Consider the following 13,581-nt stretch of genomic DNA (forward strand, 5'->3'; position numbering starts at 1 on the left):
AAAAACAGTCCTCTGGGCCGGATTTGAACCAGCGACCTATGGATAACTGTGAATCGTCCACTACAGTCCACCGCTCTACCAACTGAGCTACCAGAGGCTGTGCATGCTTTCTTATTCGTACTGATTGCTTTACGTCCGTCCCTGTCTTTCATTTCCACACACTGCTACTCAGCGCGGTCATATAGACGCACAGGAAATGCAGTCATCGGCTGCAGCTGCAAACATTGCCCAGATTAAGTTTTATAATGCTCGATCGTGTCAATTAAGTTAAAAAATGCAAGTAGGAAGTGTCTGAAGTATGCCAGAGTACTGCTAAGTGTATTTACGAGTCCCATGCTCCTGTCTGGTTCCATGGTGTAACGGTTAGCACTCTGGACTCTGAATCCAGCGATCCGAGTTCGAATCTCGGTGGAACCTTCGTTTAGTCTAAATTTTCTGTAATAAGCGTTTCTCGCCGAGCAAGTAGCAGCGATAGGCTCAGGGATTTAGTTTCTACGTTTGTGTAAAAAACGAGACGTCTGTGAAACTGTTGAATATTGGTGCGACTATGTGACCTATATAGCACATTAAACGAGTAATGCCTGTAAGAGCAAGCAATTTTACGGTAATTCGAAGAAATATCATTATCCTACGAAGGCTAAGAATCCCATGATTATCAACTAGCTATTATAAGCTGAGCAAATGAATTTCCTTTAAAATAGGTTTAAAACATAGGGAGGTTCTGACCGAGTGGGCATGCTCTGGAGCCTCTTTGCTCCTGAGATTAGAAAAACAGTCCTCTGGGCCGGATTTGAACCAGCGACCTATGGATAACTGTGAATCGTCCACTACAGTCCACCGCTCTACCAACTGAGCTACCAGAGGCTGTGCATGCTTTCTTATTCGTACTGATTGCTTTACGTCCGTCCCTGTCTTTCATTTCCACACACTGCTACTCAGCGCGGTCATATAGACGCACAGGAAATGCAGTCATCGGCTGCAGCTGCAAACATTGCCCAGATTAAGTTTTATAATGCTCGATCGTGTCAATTAAGTTAAAAAATGCAAGTAGGAAGTGTCTGAAGTATGCCAGAGTACTGCTAAGTGTATTTACGAGTCCCATGCTCCTGTCTGGTTCCATGGTGTAACGGTTAGCACTCTGGACTCTGAATCCAGCGATCCGAGTTCGAATCTCGGTGGAACCTTCGTTTAGTCTAAATTTTCTGTAATAAGCGTTTCTCGCCGAGCAAGTAGCAGCGATAGGCTCAGGGATTTAGTTTCTACGTTTGTGTAAAAAACGAGACGTCTTTGAAACTGTTGAATATTGGTGCGACTATGTGACCTATATAGCACATTAAACGAGTAATGCCTGTAAGAGCAAGCAATTTTACGGTAATTCGAAGAAATATCATTATCCTACGAAGGCTAAGAATCCCATGATTATCAACTAGCTATTATAAGCTGAGCAAATGAATTTCCTTTAAAATAGGTTTAAAACATAGGGAGGTTCTGACCGAGTGGGCATGCTCTGGAGCCTCTTTGCTCCTGAGATTAGAAAAACAGTCCTCTGGGCCGGATTTGAACCAGCGACCTATGGATAACTGTGAATCGTCCACTACAGTCCACCGCTCTACCAACTGAGCTACCAGAGGCTGTGCATGCTTTCTTATTCGTACTGATTGCTTTACGTCCGTCCCTGTCTTTCATTTCCACACACTGCTACTCAGCGCGGTCATATAGACGCACAGGAAATGCAGTCATCGGCTGCAGCTGCAAACATTGCCCAGATTAAGTTTTATAATGCTCGATCGTGTCAATTAAGTTAAAAAATGCAAGTAGGAAGTGTCTGAAGTATGCCAGAGTACTGCTAAGTGTATTTACGAGTCCCATGCTCCTGTCTGGTTCCATGGTGTAACGGTTAGCACTCTGGACTCTGAATCCAGCGATTCGAGTTCGAATCTCGGTGGAACCTTCGTTTAGTCTAAATTTTCTGTAATAAGCGTTTCTCGCCGAGCAAGTAGCAGCGATAGGCTCAGGGATTTAGTTTCTACGTTTGTGTAAAAAACGAGACGTCTGTGAAACTGTTGAATATTGGTGCGACTATGTGACCTATATAGCACATTAAACGAGTAATGCCTGTAAGAGCAAGCAATTTTACGGTAATTCGAAGAAATATCATTATCCTACGAAGGCTAAGAATCCCATGATTATCAACTAGCTATTATAAGCTGAGCAAATGAATTTCCTTTAAAATAGGTTTAAAACATAGGGAGGTTCTGACCGAGTGGGCATGCTCTGGAGCCTCTTTGCTCCTGAGATTAGAAAAACAGTCCTCTGGGCCGGATTTGAACCAGCGACCTATGGATAACTGTGAATCGTCCACTACAGTCCACCGCTCTACCAACTGAGCTACCAGAGGCTGTGCATGCTTTCTTATTCGTACTGATTGCTTTACGTCCGTCCCTGTCTTTCATTTCCACACACTGCTACTCAGCGCGGTCATATAGACGCACAGGAAATGCAGTCATCGGCTGCAGCTGCAAACATTGCCCAGATTAAGTTTTATAATGCTCGATCGTGTCAATTAAGTTAAAAAATGCAAGTAGGAAGTGTCTGAAGTATGCCAGAGTACTGCTAAGTGTATTTACGAGTCCCATGCTCCTGTCTGGTTCCATGGTGTAACGGTTAGCACTCTGGACTCTGAATCCAGCGATCCGAGTTCGAATCTCGGTGGAACCTTCGTTTAGTCTAAATTTTCTGTAATAAGCGTTTCTCGCCGAGCAAGTAGCAGCGATAGGCTCAGGGATTTAGTTTCTACGTTTGTGTAAAAAACGAGACGTCTGTGAAACTGTTGAATATTGGTGCGACTATGTGACCTATATAGCACATTAAACGAGTAATGCCTGTAAGAGCAAGCAATTTTACGGTAATTCGAAGAAATATCATTATCCTACGAAGGCTAAGAATCCCATGATTATCAACTAGCTATTATAAGCTGAGCAAATGAATTTCCTTTAAAATAGGTTTAAAACATAGGGAGGTTCTGACCGAGTGGGCATGCTCTGGAGCCTCTTTGCTCCTGAGATTAGAAAAACAGTCCTCTGGGCCGGATTTGAACCAGCGACCTATGGATAACTGTGAATCGTCCACTACAGTCCACCGCTCTACCAACTGAGCTACCAGAGGCTGTGCATGCTTTCTTATTCGTACTGATTGCTTTACGTCCGTCCCTGTCTTTCATTTCCACACACTGCTACTCAGCGCGGTCATATAGACGCACAGGAAATGCAGTCATCGGCTGCAGCTGCAAACATTGCCCAGATTAAGTTTTATAATGCTCGATCGTGTCAATTAAGTTAAAAAATGCAAGTAGGAAGTGTCTGAAGTATGCCAGAGTACTGCTAAGTGTATTTACGAGTCCCATGCTCCTGTCTGGTTCCATGGTGTAACGGTTAGCACTCTGGACTCTGAATCCAGCGATCCGAGTTCGAATCTCGGTGGAACCTTCGTTTAGTCTAAATTTTCTGTAATAAGCGTTTCTCGCCGAGCAAGTAGCAGCGATAGGCTCAGGGATTTAGTTTCTACGTTTGTGTAAAAAACGAGACGTCTGTGAAACTGTTGAATATTGGTGCGACTATGTGACCTATATAGCACATTAAACGAGTAATGCCTGTAAGAGCAAGCAATTTTACGGTAATTCGAAGAAATATCATTATCCTACGAAGGCTAAGAATCCCATGATTATCAACTAGCTATTATAAGCTGAGCAAATGAATTTCCTTTAAAATAGGTTTAAAACATAGGGAGGTTCTGACCGAGTGGGCATGCTCTGGAGCCTCTTTGCTCCTGAGATTAGAAAAACAGTCCTCTGGGCCGGATTTGAACCAGCGACCTATGGATAACTGTGAATCGTCCACTACAGTCCACCGCTCTACCAACTGAGCTACCAGAGGCTGTGCATGCTTTCTTATTCGTACTGATTGCTTTACGTCCGTCCCTGTCTTTCATTTCCACACACTGCTACTCAGCGCGGTCATATAGACGCACAGGAAATGCAGTCATCGGCTGCAGCTGCAAACATTGCCCAGATTAAGTTTTATAATGCTCGATCGTGTCAATTAAGTTAAAAAATGCAAGTAGGAAGTGTCTGAAGTATGCCAGAGTACTGCTAAGTGTATTTACGAGTCCCATGCTCCTGTCTGGTTCCATGGTGTAACGGTTAGCACTCTGGACTCTGAATCCAGCGATCCGAGTTCGAATCTCGGTGGAACCTTCGTTTAGTCTAAATTTTCTGTAATAAGCGTTTCTCGCCGAGCAAGTAGCAGCGATAGGCTCAGGGATTTAGTTTCTACGTTTGTGTAAAAAACGAGACGTCTGTGAAACTGTTGAATATTGGTGCGACTATGTGACCTATATAGCACATTAAACGAGTAATGCCTGTAAGAGCAAGCAATTTTACGGTAATTCGAAGAAATATCATTATCCTACGAAGGCTAAGAATCCCATGATTATCAACTAGCTATTATAAGCTGAGCAAATGAATTTCCTTTAAAATAGGTTTAAAACATAGGGAGGTTCTGACCGAGTGGGCATGCTCTGGAGCCTCTTTGCTCCTGAGATTAGAAAAACAGTCCTCTGGGCCGGATTTGAACCAGCGACCTATGGATAACTGTGAATCGTCCACTACAGTCCACCGCTCTACCAACTGAGCTACCAGAGGCTGTGCATGCTTTCTTATTCGTACTGATTGCTTTACGTCCGTCCCTGTCTTTCATTTCCACACACTGCTACTCAGCGCGGTCATATAGACGCACAGGAAATGCAGTCATCGGCTGCAGCTGCAAACATTGCCCAGATTAAGTTTTATAATGCTCGATCGTGTCAATTAAGTTAAAAAATGCAAGTAGGAAGTGTCTGAAGTATGCCAGAGTACTGCTAAGTGTATTTACGAGTCCCATGCTCCTGTCTGGTTCCATGGTGTAACGGTTAGCACTCTGGACTCTGAATCCAGCGATCCGAGTTCGAATCTCGGTGGAACCTTCGTTTAGTCTAAATTTTCTGTAATAAGCGTTTCTCGCCGAGCAAGTAGCAGCGATAGGCTCAGGGATTTAGTTTCTACGTTTGTGTAAAAAACGAGACGTCTGTGAAACTGTTGAATATTGGTGCGACTATGTGACCTATATAGCACATTAAACGAGTAATGCCTGTAAGAGCAAGCAATTTTACGGTAATTCGAAGAAATATCATTATCCTACGAAGGCTAAGAATCCCATGATTATCAACTAGCTATTATAAGCTGAGCAAATGAATTTCCTTTAAAATAGGTTTAAAACATAGGGAGGTTCTGACCGAGTGGGCATGCTCTGGAGCCTCTTTGCTCCTGAGATTAGAAAAACAGTCCTCTGGGCCGGATTTGAACCAGCGACCTATGGATAACTGTGAATCGTCCACTACAGTCCACCGCTCTACCAACTGAGCTACCAGAGGCTGTGCATGCTTTCTTATTCGTACTGATTGCTTTACGTCCGTCCCTGTCTTTCATTTCCACACACTGCTACTCAGCGCGGTCATATAGACGCACAGGAAATGCAGTCATCGGCTGCAGCTGCAAACATTGCCCAGATTAAGTTTTATAATGCTCGATCGTGTCAATTAAGTTAAAAAATGCAAGTAGGAAGTGTCTGAAGTATGCCAGAGTACTGCTAAGTGTATTTACGAGTCCCATGCTCCTGTCTGGTTCCATGGTGTAACGGTTAGCACTCTGGACTCTGAATCCAGCGATCCGAGTTCGAATCTCGGTGGAACCTTCGTTTAGTCTAAATTTTCTGTAATAAGCGTTTCTCGCCGAGCAAGTAGCAGCGATAGGCTCAGGGATTTAGTTTCTACGTTTGTGTAAAAAACGAGACGTCTGTGAAACTGTTGAATATTGGTGCGACTATGTGACCTATATAGCACATTAAACGAGTAATGCCTGTAAGAGCAAGCAATTTTACGGTAATTCGAAGAAATATCATTATCCTACGAAGGCTAAGAATCCCATGATTATCAACTAGCTATTATAAGCTGAGCAAATGAATTTCCTTTAAAATAGGTTTAAAACATAGGGAGGTTCTGACCGAGTGGGCATGCTCTGGAGCCTCTTTGCTCCTGAGATTAGAAAAACAGTCCTCTGGGCCGGATTTGAACCAGCGACCTACGGATAACTGTGAATCGTCCACTACAGTCCACCGCTCTACCAACTGAGCTACCAGAGGCTGTGCATGCTTTCTTATTCGTACTGATTGCTTTACGTCCGTCCCTGTCTTTCATTTCCACACACTGCTACTCAGCGCGGTCATATAGACGCACAGGAAATGCAGTCATCGGCTGCAGCTGCAAACATTGCCCAGATTAAGTTTTATAATGCTCGATCGTGTCAATTAAGTTAAAAAATGCAAGTAGGAAGTGTCTGAAGTATGCCAGAGTACTGCTAAGTGTATTTACGAGTCCCATGCTCCTGTCTGGTTCCATGGTGTAACGGTTAGCACTCTGGACTCTGAATCCAGCGATCCGAGTTCGAATTTCGGTGGAACCTTCGTTTAGTCTAAATTTTCTGTAATAAGCGTTTCTCGCCGAGCAAGTAGCAGCGATAGGCTCAGGGATTTAGTTTCTACGTTTGTGTAAAAAACGAGACGTCTGTGAAACTGTTGAATATTGGTGCGACTATGTGACCTATATAGCACATTAAACGAGTAATGCCTGTAAGAGCAAGCAATTTTACGGTAATTCGAAGAAATATCATTATCCTACGAAGGCTAAGAATCCCATGATTATCAACTAGCTATTATAAGCTGAGCAAATGAATTTCCTTTAAAATAGGTTTAAAACATAGGGAGGTTCTGACCGAGTGGGCATGCTCTGGAGCCTCTTTGCTCCTGAGATTAGAAAAACAGTCCTCTGGGCCGGATTTGAACCAGCGACCTATGGATAACTGTGAATCGTCCACTACAGTCCACCGCTCTACCAACTGAGCTACCAGAGGCTGTGCATGCTTTCTTATTCGTACTGATTGCTTTACGTCCGTCCCTGTCTTTCATTTCCACACACTGCTACTCAGCGCGGTCATATAGACGCACAGGAAATGCAGTCATCGGCTGCAGCTGCAAACATTGCCCAGATTAAGTTTTATAATGCTCGATCGTGTCAATTAAGTTAAAAAATGCAAGTAGGAAGTGTCTGAAGTATGCCAGAGTACTGCTAAGTGTATTTACGAGTCCCATGCTCCTGTCTGGTTCCATGGTGTAACGGTTAGCACTCTGGACTCTGAATCCAGCGATCCGAGTTCGAATCTCGGTGGAACCTTCGTTTAGTCTAAATTTTCTGTAATAAGCGTTTCTCGCCGAGCAAGTAGCAGCGATAGGCTCAGGGATTTAGTTTCTACGTTTGTGTAAAAAACGAGACGTCTGTGAAACTGTTGAATATTGGTGCGACTATGTGACCTATATAGCACATTAAACGAGTAATGCCTGTAAGAGCAAGCAATTTTACGGTAATTCGAAGAAATATCATTATCCTACGAAGGCTAAGAATCCCATGATTATCAACTAGCTATTATAAGCTGAGCAAATGAATTTCCTTTAAAATAGGTTTAAAACATAGGGAGGTTCTGACCGAGTGGGCATGCTCTGGAGCCTCTTTGCTCCTGAGATTAGAAAAACAGTCCTCTGGGCCGGATTTGAACCAGCGACCTATGGATAACTGTGAATCGTCCACTACAGTCCACCGCTCTACCAACTGAGCTACCAGAGGCTGTGCATGCTTTCTTATTCGTACTGATTGCTTTACGTCCGTCCCTGTCTTTCATTTCCACACACTGCTACTCAGCGCGGTCATATAGACGCACAGGAAATGCAGTCATCGGCTGCAGCTGCAAACATTGCCCAGATTAAGTTTTATAATGCTCGATCGTGTCAATTAAGTTAAAAAATGCAAGTAGGAAGTGTCTGAAGTATGCCAGAGTACTGCTAAGTGTATTTACGAGTCCCATGCTCCTGTCTGGTTCCATGGTGTAACGGTTAGCACTCTGGACTCTGAATCCAGCGATCCGAGTTCGAATCTCGGTGGAACCTTCGTTTAGTCTAAATTTTCTGTAATAAGCGTTTCTCGCCGAGCAAGTAGCAGCGATAGGCTCAGGGATTTAGTTTCTACGTTTGTGTAAAAAACGAGACGTCTGTGAAACTGTTGAATATTGGTGCGACTATGTGACCTATATAGCACATTAAACGAGTAATGCCTGTAAGAGCAAGCAATTTTACGGTAATTCGAAGAAATATCATTATCCTACGAAGGCTAAGAATCCCATGATTATCAACTAGCTATTATAAGCTGAGCAAATGAATTTCCTTTAAAATAGGTTTAAAACATAGGGAGGTTCTGACCGAGTGGGCATGCTCTGGAGCCTCTTTGCTCCTGAGATTAGAAAAACAGTCCTCTGGGCCGGATTTGAACCAGCGACCTATGGATAACTGTGAATCGTCCACTACAGTCCACCGCTCTACCAACTGAGCTACCAGAGGCTGTGCATGCTTTCTTATTCGTACTGATTGCTTTACGTCCGTCCCTGTCTTTCATTTCCACACACTGCTACTCAGCGCGGTCATATAGACGCACAGGAAATGCAGTCATCGGCTGCAGCTGCAAACATTGCCCAGATTAAGTTTTATAATGCTCGATCGTGTCAATTAAGTTAAAAAATGCAAGTAGGAAGTGTCTGAAGTATGCCAGAGTACTGCTAAGTGTATTTACGAGTCCCATGCTCCTGTCTGGTTCCATGGTGTAACGGTTAGCACTCTGGACTCTGAATCCAGCGATCCGAGTTCGAATCTCGGTGGAACCTTCGTTTAGTCTAAATTTTCTGTAATAAGCGTTTCTCGCCGAGCAAGTAGCAGCGATAGGCTCAGGGATTTAGTTTCTACGTTTGTGTAAAAAACGAGACGTCTGTGAAACTGTTGAATATTGGTGCGACTATGTGACCTATATAGCACATTAAACGAGTAATGCCTGTAAGAGCAAGCAATTTTACGGTAATTCGAAGAAATATCATTATCCTACGAAGGCTAAGAATCCCATGATTATCAACTAGCTATTATAAGCTGAGCAAATGAATTTCCTTTAAAATAGGTTTAAAACATAGGGAGGTTCTGACCGAGTGGGCATGCTCTGGAGCCTCTTTGCTCCTGAGATTAGAAAAACAGTCCTCTGGGCCGGATTTGAACCAGCGACCTATGGATAACTGTGAATCGTCCACTACAGTCCACCGCTCTACCAACTGAGCTACCAGAGGCTGTGCATGCTTTCTTATTCGTACTGATTGCTTTACGTCCGTCCCTGTCTTTCATTTCCACACACTGCTACTCAGCGCGGTCATATAGACGCACAGGAAATGCAGTCATCGGCTGCAGCTGCAAACATTGCCCAGATTAAGTTTTATAATGCTCGATCGTGTCAATTAAGTTAAAAAATGCAAGTAGGAAGTGTCTGAAGTATGCCAGAGTACTGCTAAGTGTATTTACGAGTCCCATGCTCCTGTCTGGTTCCATGGTGTAACGGTTAGCACTCTGGACTCTGAATCCAGCGATCCGAGTTCGAATCTCGGTGGAACCTTCGTTTAGTCTAAATTTTCTGTAATAAGCGTTTCTCGCCGAGCAAGTAGCAGCGATAGGCTCAGGGATTTAGTTTCTACGTTTGTGTAAAAAACGAGACGTCTGTGAAACTGTTGAATATTGGTGCGACTATGTGACCTATATAGCACATTAAACGAGTAATGCCTGTAAGAGCAAGCAATTTTACGGTAATTCGAAGAAATATCATTATCCTACGAAGGCTAAGAATCCCATGATTATCAACTAGCTATTATAAGCTGAGCAAATGAATTTCCTTTAAAATAGGTTTAAAACATAGGGAGGTTCTGACCGAGTGGGCATGCTCTGGAGCCTCTTTGCTCCTGAGATTAGAAAAACAGTCCTCTGGGCCGGATTTGAACCAGCGACCTATGGATAACTGTGAATCGTCCACTACAGTCCACCGCTCTACCAACTGAGCTACCAGAGGCTGTGCATGCTTTCTTATTCGTACTGATTGCTTTACGTCCGTCCCTGTCTTTCATTTCCACACACTGCTACTCAGCGCGGTCATATAGACGCACAGGAAATGCAGTCATCGGCTGCAGCTGCAAACATTGCCCAGATTAAGTTTTATAATGCTCGATCGTGTCAATTAAGTTAAAAAATGCAAGTAGGAAGTGTCTGAAGTATGCCAGAGTACTGCTAAGTGTATTTACGAGTCCCATGCTCCTGTCTGGTTCCATGGTGTAACGGTTAGCACTCTGGACTCTGAATCCAGCGATCCGAGTTCGAATCTCGGTGGAACCTTCGTTTAGTCTAAATTTTCTGTAATAAGCGTTTCTCGCCGAGCAAGTAGCAGCGATAGGCTCAGGGATTTAGTTTCTACGTTTGTGTAAAAAACGAGACGTCTGTGAAACTGTAGAATATTGGTGCGACTATGTGACCTATATAGCACATTAAACGAGTAATGCCTGTAAGAGCAAGCAATTTTACGGTAATTCGAAGAAATATCATTATCCTACGAAGGCTAAGAATCCCATGATTATCAACTAGCTATTATAAGCTGAGCAAATGAATTTCCTTTAAAATAGGTTTAAAACATAGGGAGGTTCTGACCGAGTGGGCATGCTCTGGAGCCTCTTTGCTCCTGAGATTAGAAAAACAGTCCTCTGGGCCGGATTTGAACCAGCGACCTATGGATAACTGTGAATCGTCCACTACAGTCCACCGCTCTACCAACTGAGCTACCAGAGGCTGTGCATGCTTTCTTATTCGTACTGATTGCTTTACGTCCGTCCCTGTCTTTCATTTCCACACACTGCTACTCAGCGCGGTCATATAGACGCACAGGAAATGCAGTCATCGGCTGCAGCTGCAAACATTGCCCAGATTAAGTTTTATAATGCTCGATCGTGTCAATTAAGTTAAAAAATGCAAGTAGGAAGTGTCTGAAGTATGCCAGAGTACTGCTAAGTGTATTTACGAGTCCCATGCTCCTGTCTGGTTCCATGGTGTAACGGTTAGCACTCTGGACTCTGAATCCAGCGATCCGAGTTCGAATCTCGGTGGAACCTTCGTTTAGTCTAAATTTTCTGTAATAAGCGTTTCTCGCCGAGCAAGTAGCAGCGATAGGCTCAGGGATTTAGTTTCTACGTTTGTGTAAAAAACGAGACGTCTGTGAAACTGTTGAATATTGGTGCGACTATGTGACCTATATAGCACATTAAACGAGTAATGCCTGTAAGAGCAAGCAATTTTACGGTAATTCGAAGAAATATCATTATCCTACGAAGGCTAAGAATCCCATGATTATCAACTAGCTATTATAAGCTGAGCAAATGAATTTCCTTTAAAATAGGTTTAAAACATAGGGAGGTTCTGACCGAGTGGGCATGCTCTGGAGCCTCTTTGCTCCTGAGATTAGAAAAACAGTCCTCTGGGCCGGATTTGAACCAGCGACCTATGGATAACTGTGAATCGTCCACTACAGTCCACCGCTCTACCAACTGAGCTACCAGAGGCTGTGCATGCTTTCTTATTCGTACTGATTGCTTTACGTCCGTCCCTGTCTTTCATTTCCACACACTGCTACTCAGCGCGGTCATATAGACGCACAGGAAATGCAGTCATCGGCTGCAGCTGCAAACATTGCCCAGATTAAGTTTTATAATGCTCGATCGTGTCAATTAAGTTAAAAAATGCAAGTAGGAAGTGTCTGAAGTATGCCAGAGTACTGCTAAGTGTATTTACGAGTCCCATGCTCCTGTCTGGTTCCATGGTGTAACGGTTAGCACTCTGGACTCTGAATCCAGCGATCCGAGTTCGAATCTCGGTGGAACCTTCGTTTAGTCTAAATTTTCTGTAATAAGCGTTTCTCGCCGAGCAAGTAGCAGCGATAGGCTCAGGGATTTAGTTTCTACGTTTGTGTAAAAAACGAGACGTCTGTGAAACTGTAGAATATTGGTGCGACTATGTGACCTATATAGCACATTAAACGAGTAATGCCTGTAAGAGCAAGCAATTTTACGGTAATTCGAAGAAATATCATTATCCTACGAAGGCTAAGAATCCCATGATTATCAACTAGCTATTATAAGCTGAGCAAATGAATTTCCTTTAAAATAGGTTTAAAACATAGGGAGGTTCTGACCGAGTGGGCATGCTCTGGAGCCTCTTTGCTCCTGAGATTAGAAAAACAGTCCTCTGGGCCGGATTTGAACCAGCGACCTATGGATAACTGTGAATCGTCCACTACAGTCCACCGCTCTACCAACTGAGCTACCAGAGGCTGTGCATGCTTTCTTATTCGTACTGATTGCTTTACGTCCGTCCCTGTCTTTCATTTCCACACACTGCTACTCAGCGCGGTCATATAGACGCACAGGAAATGCAGTCATCGGCTGCAGCTGCAAACATTGCCCAGATTAAGTTTTATAATGCTCGATCGTGTCAATTAAGTTAAAAAATGCAAGTAGGAAGTGTCTGAAGTATGCCAGAGTACTGCTAAGTGTATTTACGAGTCCCATGCTCCTGTCTGGTTCCATGGTGTAACGGTTAGCACTCTGGACTCTGAATCCAGCGATCCGAGTTCGAATCTCGGTGGAACCTTCGTTTAGTCTAAATTTTCTGTAATAAGCGTTTCTCGCCGAGCAAGTAGCAGCGATAGGCTCAGGGATTTAGTTTCTACGTTTGTGTAAAAAACGAGACGTCTGTGAAACTGTTGAATATTGGTGCGACTATGTGACCTATATAGCACATTAAACGAGTAATGCCTGTAAGAGCAAGCAATTTTACGGTAATTCGAAGAAATATCATTATCCTACGAAGGCTAAGAATCCCATGATTATCAACTAGCTATTATAAGCTGAGCAAATGAATTTCCTTTAAAATAGGTTTAAAACATAGGGAGGTTCTGACCGAGTGGGCATGCTCTGGAGCCTCTTTGCTCCTGAGATTAGAAAAACAGTCCTCTGGGCCGGATTTGAACCAGCGACCTATGGATAACTGTGAATCGTCCACTACAGTCCACCGCTCTACCAACTGAGCTACCAGAGGCTGTGCATGCTTTCTTATTCGTACTGATTGCTTTACGTCCGTCCCTGTCTTTCATTTCCACACACTGCTACTCAGCGCGGTCATATAGACGCACAGGAAATGCAGTCATCGGCTGCAGCTGCAAACATTGCCCAGATTAAGTTTTATAATGCTCGATCGTGTCAATTAAGTTAAAAAATGCAAGTAGGAAGTGTCTGAAGTATGCCAGAGTACTGCTAAATGTATTTACGAGTCCCATGCTCCTGTCTGGTTCCATGGTGTAACGGTTAGCACTCTGGACTCTGAATCCAGCGATCCGAGTTCGAATCTCGGTGGAACCTTCGTTTAGTCTAAATTTTCTGTAATAAGCGTTTCTCGCCGAGCAAGTAGCAGCGATAGGCTCAGGGATTTAGTTTCTACGTTTGTGTAAAAAACGAGACGTCTGTGAAACTGTTGAATATTGGTG

At 43.6% G+C, this 13,581-nt stretch overlaps 36 non-coding genes across 36 annotated transcripts; 18 read left to right on the forward strand and 18 right to left on the reverse strand.

Moving 5' to 3' along the window:
• Window positions 1-8: 8 nt before the first annotated feature.
• Window positions 9-97, reverse strand: Trnay-gua (transfer RNA tyrosine (anticodon GUA)). Its single transcript is given in 2 exon segments — window positions 9-44; window positions 61-97. It is a non-coding gene; the product is annotated as a tRNA-Tyr (tRNA).
• A 248-nt stretch (window positions 98-345) lies between these two features.
• On the forward strand, window positions 346-417 carry Trnaq-cug (transfer RNA glutamine (anticodon CUG)). Its single transcript has one exon. It is a non-coding gene; the product is annotated as a tRNA-Gln (tRNA).
• A 358-nt stretch (window positions 418-775) lies between these two features.
• On the reverse strand, window positions 776-864 carry Trnay-gua (transfer RNA tyrosine (anticodon GUA)). Its single transcript is given in 2 exon segments — window positions 776-811; window positions 828-864. It is a non-coding gene; the product is annotated as a tRNA-Tyr (tRNA).
• A 248-nt stretch (window positions 865-1,112) lies between these two features.
• Trnaq-cug (transfer RNA glutamine (anticodon CUG)) lies at window positions 1,113-1,184 on the forward strand. Its single transcript has one exon. It is a non-coding gene; the product is annotated as a tRNA-Gln (tRNA).
• Window positions 1,185-1,542: 358 nt separating this feature from the next.
• Trnay-gua (transfer RNA tyrosine (anticodon GUA)) lies at window positions 1,543-1,631 on the reverse strand. Its single transcript is given in 2 exon segments — window positions 1,543-1,578; window positions 1,595-1,631. It is a non-coding gene; the product is annotated as a tRNA-Tyr (tRNA).
• A 248-nt stretch (window positions 1,632-1,879) lies between these two features.
• Window positions 1,880-1,951, forward strand: Trnaq-cug (transfer RNA glutamine (anticodon CUG)). The gene has a single exon. It is a non-coding gene; the product is annotated as a tRNA-Gln (tRNA).
• A 358-nt stretch (window positions 1,952-2,309) lies between these two features.
• Window positions 2,310-2,398, reverse strand: Trnay-gua (transfer RNA tyrosine (anticodon GUA)). Its single transcript is given in 2 exon segments — window positions 2,310-2,345; window positions 2,362-2,398. It is a non-coding gene; the product is annotated as a tRNA-Tyr (tRNA).
• A 248-nt stretch (window positions 2,399-2,646) lies between these two features.
• On the forward strand, window positions 2,647-2,718 carry Trnaq-cug (transfer RNA glutamine (anticodon CUG)). The gene has a single exon. It is a non-coding gene; the product is annotated as a tRNA-Gln (tRNA).
• Window positions 2,719-3,076: 358 nt separating this feature from the next.
• On the reverse strand, window positions 3,077-3,165 carry Trnay-gua (transfer RNA tyrosine (anticodon GUA)). Its single transcript is given in 2 exon segments — window positions 3,077-3,112; window positions 3,129-3,165. It is a non-coding gene; the product is annotated as a tRNA-Tyr (tRNA).
• A 248-nt stretch (window positions 3,166-3,413) lies between these two features.
• Trnaq-cug (transfer RNA glutamine (anticodon CUG)) lies at window positions 3,414-3,485 on the forward strand. Its single transcript has one exon. It is a non-coding gene; the product is annotated as a tRNA-Gln (tRNA).
• Window positions 3,486-3,843: 358 nt separating this feature from the next.
• Trnay-gua (transfer RNA tyrosine (anticodon GUA)) lies at window positions 3,844-3,932 on the reverse strand. Its single transcript is given in 2 exon segments — window positions 3,844-3,879; window positions 3,896-3,932. It is a non-coding gene; the product is annotated as a tRNA-Tyr (tRNA).
• A 248-nt stretch (window positions 3,933-4,180) lies between these two features.
• On the forward strand, window positions 4,181-4,252 carry Trnaq-cug (transfer RNA glutamine (anticodon CUG)). The gene has a single exon. It is a non-coding gene; the product is annotated as a tRNA-Gln (tRNA).
• Window positions 4,253-4,610: 358 nt separating this feature from the next.
• Window positions 4,611-4,699, reverse strand: Trnay-gua (transfer RNA tyrosine (anticodon GUA)). Its single transcript is given in 2 exon segments — window positions 4,611-4,646; window positions 4,663-4,699. It is a non-coding gene; the product is annotated as a tRNA-Tyr (tRNA).
• A 248-nt stretch (window positions 4,700-4,947) lies between these two features.
• On the forward strand, window positions 4,948-5,019 carry Trnaq-cug (transfer RNA glutamine (anticodon CUG)). The gene has a single exon. It is a non-coding gene; the product is annotated as a tRNA-Gln (tRNA).
• Window positions 5,020-5,377: 358 nt separating this feature from the next.
• On the reverse strand, window positions 5,378-5,466 carry Trnay-gua (transfer RNA tyrosine (anticodon GUA)). Its single transcript is given in 2 exon segments — window positions 5,378-5,413; window positions 5,430-5,466. It is a non-coding gene; the product is annotated as a tRNA-Tyr (tRNA).
• A 248-nt stretch (window positions 5,467-5,714) lies between these two features.
• Trnaq-cug (transfer RNA glutamine (anticodon CUG)) lies at window positions 5,715-5,786 on the forward strand. The gene has a single exon. It is a non-coding gene; the product is annotated as a tRNA-Gln (tRNA).
• Window positions 5,787-6,144: 358 nt separating this feature from the next.
• Trnay-gua (transfer RNA tyrosine (anticodon GUA)) lies at window positions 6,145-6,233 on the reverse strand. Its single transcript is given in 2 exon segments — window positions 6,145-6,180; window positions 6,197-6,233. It is a non-coding gene; the product is annotated as a tRNA-Tyr (tRNA).
• Window positions 6,234-6,481: 248 nt separating this feature from the next.
• On the forward strand, window positions 6,482-6,553 carry Trnaq-cug (transfer RNA glutamine (anticodon CUG)). The gene has a single exon. It is a non-coding gene; the product is annotated as a tRNA-Gln (tRNA).
• A 358-nt stretch (window positions 6,554-6,911) lies between these two features.
• On the reverse strand, window positions 6,912-7,000 carry Trnay-gua (transfer RNA tyrosine (anticodon GUA)). Its single transcript is given in 2 exon segments — window positions 6,912-6,947; window positions 6,964-7,000. It is a non-coding gene; the product is annotated as a tRNA-Tyr (tRNA).
• A 248-nt stretch (window positions 7,001-7,248) lies between these two features.
• Trnaq-cug (transfer RNA glutamine (anticodon CUG)) lies at window positions 7,249-7,320 on the forward strand. Its single transcript has one exon. It is a non-coding gene; the product is annotated as a tRNA-Gln (tRNA).
• A 358-nt stretch (window positions 7,321-7,678) lies between these two features.
• Trnay-gua (transfer RNA tyrosine (anticodon GUA)) lies at window positions 7,679-7,767 on the reverse strand. Its single transcript is given in 2 exon segments — window positions 7,679-7,714; window positions 7,731-7,767. It is a non-coding gene; the product is annotated as a tRNA-Tyr (tRNA).
• A 248-nt stretch (window positions 7,768-8,015) lies between these two features.
• Trnaq-cug (transfer RNA glutamine (anticodon CUG)) lies at window positions 8,016-8,087 on the forward strand. The gene has a single exon. It is a non-coding gene; the product is annotated as a tRNA-Gln (tRNA).
• A 358-nt stretch (window positions 8,088-8,445) lies between these two features.
• Window positions 8,446-8,534, reverse strand: Trnay-gua (transfer RNA tyrosine (anticodon GUA)). Its single transcript is given in 2 exon segments — window positions 8,446-8,481; window positions 8,498-8,534. It is a non-coding gene; the product is annotated as a tRNA-Tyr (tRNA).
• A 248-nt stretch (window positions 8,535-8,782) lies between these two features.
• Trnaq-cug (transfer RNA glutamine (anticodon CUG)) lies at window positions 8,783-8,854 on the forward strand. Its single transcript has one exon. It is a non-coding gene; the product is annotated as a tRNA-Gln (tRNA).
• A 358-nt stretch (window positions 8,855-9,212) lies between these two features.
• On the reverse strand, window positions 9,213-9,301 carry Trnay-gua (transfer RNA tyrosine (anticodon GUA)). The gene is given in 2 exon segments: window positions 9,213-9,248; window positions 9,265-9,301. It is a non-coding gene; the product is annotated as a tRNA-Tyr (tRNA).
• Window positions 9,302-9,549: 248 nt separating this feature from the next.
• Window positions 9,550-9,621, forward strand: Trnaq-cug (transfer RNA glutamine (anticodon CUG)). The gene has a single exon. It is a non-coding gene; the product is annotated as a tRNA-Gln (tRNA).
• A 358-nt stretch (window positions 9,622-9,979) lies between these two features.
• Window positions 9,980-10,068, reverse strand: Trnay-gua (transfer RNA tyrosine (anticodon GUA)). The gene is given in 2 exon segments: window positions 9,980-10,015; window positions 10,032-10,068. It is a non-coding gene; the product is annotated as a tRNA-Tyr (tRNA).
• Window positions 10,069-10,316: 248 nt separating this feature from the next.
• Window positions 10,317-10,388, forward strand: Trnaq-cug (transfer RNA glutamine (anticodon CUG)). The gene has a single exon. It is a non-coding gene; the product is annotated as a tRNA-Gln (tRNA).
• Window positions 10,389-10,746: 358 nt separating this feature from the next.
• Trnay-gua (transfer RNA tyrosine (anticodon GUA)) lies at window positions 10,747-10,835 on the reverse strand. Its single transcript is given in 2 exon segments — window positions 10,747-10,782; window positions 10,799-10,835. It is a non-coding gene; the product is annotated as a tRNA-Tyr (tRNA).
• A 248-nt stretch (window positions 10,836-11,083) lies between these two features.
• Trnaq-cug (transfer RNA glutamine (anticodon CUG)) lies at window positions 11,084-11,155 on the forward strand. The gene has a single exon. It is a non-coding gene; the product is annotated as a tRNA-Gln (tRNA).
• A 358-nt stretch (window positions 11,156-11,513) lies between these two features.
• On the reverse strand, window positions 11,514-11,602 carry Trnay-gua (transfer RNA tyrosine (anticodon GUA)). The gene is given in 2 exon segments: window positions 11,514-11,549; window positions 11,566-11,602. It is a non-coding gene; the product is annotated as a tRNA-Tyr (tRNA).
• Window positions 11,603-11,850: 248 nt separating this feature from the next.
• On the forward strand, window positions 11,851-11,922 carry Trnaq-cug (transfer RNA glutamine (anticodon CUG)). The gene has a single exon. It is a non-coding gene; the product is annotated as a tRNA-Gln (tRNA).
• Window positions 11,923-12,280: 358 nt separating this feature from the next.
• Trnay-gua (transfer RNA tyrosine (anticodon GUA)) lies at window positions 12,281-12,369 on the reverse strand. The gene is given in 2 exon segments: window positions 12,281-12,316; window positions 12,333-12,369. It is a non-coding gene; the product is annotated as a tRNA-Tyr (tRNA).
• Window positions 12,370-12,617: 248 nt separating this feature from the next.
• Trnaq-cug (transfer RNA glutamine (anticodon CUG)) lies at window positions 12,618-12,689 on the forward strand. The gene has a single exon. It is a non-coding gene; the product is annotated as a tRNA-Gln (tRNA).
• A 358-nt stretch (window positions 12,690-13,047) lies between these two features.
• Window positions 13,048-13,136, reverse strand: Trnay-gua (transfer RNA tyrosine (anticodon GUA)). The gene is given in 2 exon segments: window positions 13,048-13,083; window positions 13,100-13,136. It is a non-coding gene; the product is annotated as a tRNA-Tyr (tRNA).
• A 248-nt stretch (window positions 13,137-13,384) lies between these two features.
• Trnaq-cug (transfer RNA glutamine (anticodon CUG)) lies at window positions 13,385-13,456 on the forward strand. The gene has a single exon. It is a non-coding gene; the product is annotated as a tRNA-Gln (tRNA).
• The last annotated feature ends 125 nt before the right edge of the window (window positions 13,457-13,581 follow it).

This window comes from Schistocerca nitens, chromosome 2, assembly GCF_023898315.1.
Source record: "Schistocerca nitens isolate TAMUIC-IGC-003100 chromosome 2, iqSchNite1.1, whole genome shotgun sequence".
Classification (NCBI taxonomy): domain Eukaryota; kingdom Metazoa; phylum Arthropoda; class Insecta; order Orthoptera; family Acrididae; genus Schistocerca; species Schistocerca nitens.